This window comes from Rutidosis leptorrhynchoides, chromosome 1, assembly GCF_046630445.1.
Source record: "Rutidosis leptorrhynchoides isolate AG116_Rl617_1_P2 chromosome 1, CSIRO_AGI_Rlap_v1, whole genome shotgun sequence".
NCBI classification, from domain to species: domain Eukaryota; kingdom Viridiplantae; phylum Streptophyta; class Magnoliopsida; order Asterales; family Asteraceae; genus Rutidosis; species Rutidosis leptorrhynchoides.
Genome location: NC_092333.1, coordinates 666610938 through 666617710, shown reverse-complemented (window position 1 = coordinate 666617710; position 6773 = coordinate 666610938).

Below are 6773 nucleotides of genomic sequence, written 5' to 3'. Positions count from 1 at the left end.
ACCTTTTAAGTTTCGACACTTATTTTCTTATTTTTATTTTTTGACTGTTTGTTTTTCGACGCGCTCTTTTTCTTTCTTATTTCTCGATGCTATAGTTTTTAGGACATAGAATTTTCTATTTCTTCTCTACAATTTCAAAACGAAAAATTATTTTAAGCGGTTAAATTGATAGACATCCAAAATTTTCTGGCTCGTAGTAATAGTTGGATTTGTTACTGGCGAGTTGTGGGTTTCCGATTTAAAGGGTCCTGGCTACCTGCTACATCTATTGACTATTTGAAACGTGGGCAAAATCAGAAAAGTCTATTAATTTGATAACTTATATAATTTTTAACTAATAGGATATTCAGTGAATGCACCGAGCAAAACGTTCACCACCTTTCATACGTTCACCACCTGTAACTCGATCAAGACATCTAGCCAACATTATTGCCGTTGATTTTTCTTTAGAATCGTCATCTAGTCGACCAAGTACTCCAATTCAAATTTCTGATAATCCATTTTTTGAACCCAACCTCACAATTGAGAATCCGGAGGATATTCAGGAACAATTCAGAGATCCTGAACCACTAATCATTCCTCCTGAACCACAAATTACTCATCCAGAGATTGTCGAGGAAGAAACCATTAAATCAGAATCCTCTAGTGATTCAGATTCAACAAATTCAATCATGAGAAATCTGGAACCTCTAAGTATGGAAGACTGAATGAGAGCTAAACGCACTGGCCAAGGTCATGCAATTACTCAATCAGACATTAATGCGCCAGATTATGAAATCAAAGGACAAATCCTACACATGGTAACTAATCAATGCCAATTTAGTGGTGCGCTGAAGGAAGATCCAAACGAACATCTTCGTACCTTTAATAGGATTTGTACTCTATTTAAAATCCGAGAAGTGGAGGATGAACAGATATATCTTATGTTATTTCCTTGGACTTTAAAGGGAGAAGCCAAAGATTGGTTAGAATCGTTACCTGAAGGGGCGATTGATACATGGGACGTTTTAGTCGAAAAATTTCTTAAACAATTCTTTCCGGTATCTAAAGCCGTTAGACTTCAAGGAGAAATTGTTACGTTCACGCAAAAGCCAAATGAAACTCTATATGAGGCGTGGACAAGATTTGGAAAGTTGTTAAAAGGATGTCCGCAACATGGTTTAGACACTTATCAAATAGTACAAATATTCTATCAAGGATGCGACATCACTACAAGAAAATACATCGACATAGCAGCTGGTGGTTCCATTATGAAGAAAATCGCAACTGAAACTTACAAAATTATTGATAACACCGCTTCCCACTCACATGAGTGGCATCAAGAAAAAGATATCGTTAGATCATCTAAAGCGGCTAGAACCGATTCTAGCCATGACTTTGATTCCATGTCCGCAAAGATAGATGCTTTCGGGAGACGAATGGAAAAGATGACTAAAGATATTCATGCAATACGAATTAGTTGTGAGCAGTGTGGAGGACCACATTTGACAAAAGATTGTCTCAGTATTGAACAAACAATGGAACAGAGAGAGAATGTTTCATACATGAACCAAAGGCCTGGAAATAATTATCAGAATAATTATCAACCGCTAAGACCAAACTACAATCAAAATCAGAATTATAACCGAAATGTTCCATACAACAACCAACAAGGTCCTAGCAATCAACAATTATCTAACAATACTTACAATCAGCAAAGACCTATTTTTCCAATTAAACCACCACAAACCGATGATAAAAAGCCAAATTTAGAAGACATGATGTTGAAGCTAGTTGAATCTCAAACTCAATTTTTCACATCTCAGAAACAAACCAATGAACAAAATGCTCAAGCATTTAGAAATCAACAAGCTTCTATTCAAAATCTGGAACAAGAAGTAAGCAACCTAGCAAGGTTGATAGGTGAAAGAAAACCGGGAAGTCTACCCAGTGATACAAATGCTAACCCCCGGAATGAAACAGCTAAAGCCATTACCACGAGAAGTGGTATTACACTTAAACCACCTAAAATGCCTGTAATTTCTAATGACGCTATTCCCACTCCAAAGGCACCACAGCCTGATCAAGATAAGGAAACAGAACCGGTAGTTGAAAAGGTTAATGAAGATAACACAGCTAAGGCTAAACCTTATGTTAAACCATACCAACCACCACTTCCTTACCCGAGTAAAATGAGAAAAGAAAGACTTGAAGCTGGGAAATTCAAATTCTTGGATATGTTTAAACAAATAAATGTCAATCTTCCTTTCATTGATGTGATTTCAGGAATGCCTAGATATGCTAAATTCTTGAAAGATCTAATCACAAATAGAAAGAAAATGGAAGAACTCTCGGCTGTTACAATGAATGCTAATTGTTCTGCAGTGTTGTTGAATAAGATACCAGAAAAATTATCTGATCCAGGAAGTTTCACTATTCCATGTTTTCTGGGTAGTCTCAGTTCAATAGAAGCATTGGCAGACTTAAGTGCTAGTATAAATTTAATGCCGTATTCACTATACGCTAAACTAGACCTTGGAGAATTGAAACCAACACGAATAAGCATACAACTAGCAGATCGATCAGTAAAATATCCTAGAGGGATAATGGAGAACATGCTAGTTAAAGTTGGTACTTTAGTATTTCCAGTAGATTTTGTTACTCTGGACATGAAAGAAGATTCTCGAGTTCCTCTCATATTAGGAAGACCATTCTTAAACATGGCTAAAGCAATAATAGACGTGTTTGGTAAGAAACTGACCCTAAGTATAGAGGACAAGAATGTTACCTTTTCTGTTGATAGAGCCATGCAACAACCACAATCTGCAGATGATACATGTTATTATATTCAAACTATAGATTCACATGCAGAATTTTTAGAAGAATTTCCAGAATTACAAGGAACATGAGAATGTTCTTTAGGAGAAGGAACTGAACCAATTGATGAAGCTGAAATGTTAGCTACACTTATAGCTAATGATTACGAACCAACAACAGGAGAACTTCAAATGTTAAAAGAAGAAGACAGATATCGATACAAATCATCGATAGAAGAACCACCGACATTAGAGTTAAAGCCACTTCCAAACCATTTGGAATACGCTTATTTACATGGTGAATCTGAATTACCTGCAATAATATCGTCTTCTCTTACTGAAAATGAAAAATCTCAACTAATTTCTGTGCTAAAAGCTCATAAACCAGCTATTGCATGGAAGATTCATGACATTAAAGGCATAAGTCCTTCGTATTGCACACATAAAATCCTTATGGAAGAAGGCCATAAAACCTATTGATGTTATGCGAGGTGTATATAAAATAGTTTATATTTTACTAGGAAATACTACAAAATATGACACAAGTTTTATTAATTTACGGATGGGATATACCTAAACCTTGCTACAACACTTATAGGCAGTGTACCTAATCGTACAGTAGTGTAGTTTTTAGTAAGTCCGGTTCGTTCCACAGGGAAATCTTTAAACAAAGCTCAACGCTATATTAGTTTACTTTTATAAAAATACAAATATATATATAAGTAATATTATTATTATAAAGGGGGTTTTTATCGTTTAATGACCGGTTTGTCGATTTTAAAACTTTAGTCGCAGTTAAAACCTAATGTAAAATATAAAATAAATACAAGACTTAAATTAAAGCGTAAAGTAAATAACGATAATGAAATTGCGAATAATAAAAATGCGATAAAATAAAATTGCGATAATTAAAAAGTACGATAATTAAAAGTGCGATTAAATAACAATAAATAAAAGTGCGATAATTAGAAGTGCAATTAAATATAAAATAAAGGAAATTAAATATGAAATAAAAGAATTATGCTTATTTAAACTTCCGTAATCATGATGTTTGACGTGTTGATTTTAGTTTTATGCCCATGGGTTAATTGTCCTTTGTCCTGGATTATTTAATATGTCCGTCTGGTTTTTGTCCATAACAGTCCATCAGTCATAAATATAAATTGCAAGTGTCCTTGTCAAATTATTATTATACCCGAAGTTAAATATTCCAACTAATTGGGGATTCGAATTATAACAAGGTTTTAATACTTTGTTTAATGAATACACCAGGTTATCGACTGCGTGTAAACCAAGGTTTTACTACTTTGTTAACAATTACACCAATTACCCTTGAATGTAATTTCACCCCTGTTTTAATTATTCTAGTGGCTATTAATCCATTCCCGTGTCCGGTTAAATGAACGATTATTCGTACATATAAATACCCCGCCCATCGTGTCCGATCGAGTGTATATGGTAATTTATAGGGACGCCCAATTGTAAATCTTTATATTAACATTAACAAACTTTCATTTAATTAAACAAATATAAAGCCCATTAATAGCCCATAGTCTAATTTCCACAAGTGTCGTTCTTTTGTCCAAACCCCAATTATGGTACAAAGCCCAATTACCCAATTTTAGTAATTAGCCCAACATCATGATTACTTCGTTTTAAATAAGCATAATAATAACTTAGCTACGAGACATTAATATAAAAAGGTTGAACATAACTTACAATGATTAAAAATAGCGTAGCGTTACACGGACAGAATTTCGACTTACACCCTTACAATATTCGCTAACATACCCTTATTATTAGAATTATAATTAAAATTAAAATATAAATTATAAATATAAATATAAATTTTACGTATGAATGAGGAAGAAAAAGATGATGAATTTTGATCAGAATTCGGTTGGCTTTATAGGCAGAAATTCATTTTGGGGCTCCGCGACTCGCGGTGAAAACTTCTTCAAACTCCGCGAGTCGCGGAGGTTAATTTTACATTTTGAGTTTCTTTGCCGACGGTTTTTTTATTTATAAATATAATATATATATAATTAATATAATTAATTATATATTATATTATATTTATATACATAGTTAACTTGTAATTTTTAGTCCGTTGCGTCGAGCATTAAGAGTTGACTCTGGTCCCGGTTCCGGATTTTCGAACGTCCTTGCGTACAATTTAATATCTTGTACTTTGCGTTTTGAATCTTGTACTCTTGTAATTTCGAGACGTTTCTTATCAATAATTGGAACCTTTTTTATTGTCTTTTGTACTTTTGAGCTTTTTGGTCGTTTGCGTCTTCAATTCGTCGAATCTGTCTTTTGTCTTCACCTTTTATTATTTGAACGAATATCACTTGTAAATAGAACAATTGCAACTAAAAGCTTGTCTTTCTTGAGGAATAATGCTATGAAATATATGTTCGTTTTTAGCATTATCACCTATGTGCAACGCCAACGAAGACTAAATCCTAATATGCAAGATGTTGTTAAGAAAGAAATTATCAAACCACTAGATGCAGGTTTAATTTATCCAATCTCTGATAGTCCATGGGTAAGCCCAGTTCAATGCGTACCTAAGAAGGGTGACATGACTGTCATCACAAATGAAAAAAAATGAGCTTATTCCTACTAGGACTGTAATAGGATGGCGTGTTTGTATTGATTATAGAAAATTAAATAACGCCACCAGAAAAGAACACTTTTCCTTACCTTTCATTGATCAAATGTTGGAAAGATTAGCCGGAAATAGTTACTATTGTTTTCTTGACGGTTTCTCCGGATATTTTCAAATTCTAATAGCACCCGAGGACCAAGAGAAAACTACGTTCACGTGCCCTTATGGTAATTTTGCTTATAAACGTATGCCATTTGGACTTTGCAACGCCCCTGTAACCTTTCAAAGGTGCATGATGGCGATTTTGCACGACATGATAGAAGAATGCATAAAAGTTTTCATGGATGACTTCTTAGTCTTCGGTGATACATTTGAATCATGTCTAATTAATCTTGAATGAATGCTTATTAGATGCGAACAATCAAATCTAGTTCTTAATTGGGAGAAATGCCATTTCATGGTTAGAGAAGGCATCGTTCTTGGTCATAAAATTTCAAAGGAAGGAATTTAAGTGGATAGAGCTAAAGTAGATGTAATTGCTAAACTTCCACATCCCACCAATGTTAGAGGAGTTAGGAGTTTTCTAGGGCATGCCGGTTTTTACCGACGTTTCATAAAAGTTTTTCCAAAATTGCCACTCCTATGAATAAACTCCTAGAAAAGGATGCTCCATTCATCTTTTTAGATGAATGCATCAAACGATTTAATATTCTTAAAGAAAAACTCACTAATGCGCCGATCATGATAACTCCAAATTGGAATTTACCATTTGAACTTATGTGAGATGCAAGTGATTTTGAAATGGGAGCCGTTTTAGGACAAAGGATTGAAAAACGATTTTAACCTATTTATTACCCTAGTAAGACGTTACAATGAGCATAAACGAATTACACAACTACTGAAAAAGAACTCCTTGCTATTGTCTTTGCTTTTGACAAATTTCGTGCATATATCGTTCTAGCAAAAACGGTGGTCTATACTGACCATTCTGCTCTTAGATACCTATTTTCAAAATAAGATGCCAAACCACGATTAATCTGTTGGATCTTACTCTTACAAGAGTTCGATATTGAAATCCGAGATAAAAAGGGAGCAGAAAATCTCGCAGCTGATCATCTTTCTCGTCTTGAAAATCCTGAATTAGAAGTTCTAAATGAATCGGCCATACAAGATAACTTTCCTGATGAATATCTATTGAAGATAGATTATAATAAAATTCCATGGTTTGCAGACTATGCAAACTACTTAGTATGTGGATTCCTTGAAAAAGGATTGTCGTACCAAAAACGAAAGAAATTCTTTAGTGATATAAAACCCTATTTTTGAGAAGATCCACATTTGTTTAAAAGTTGTCCCGATGGAAT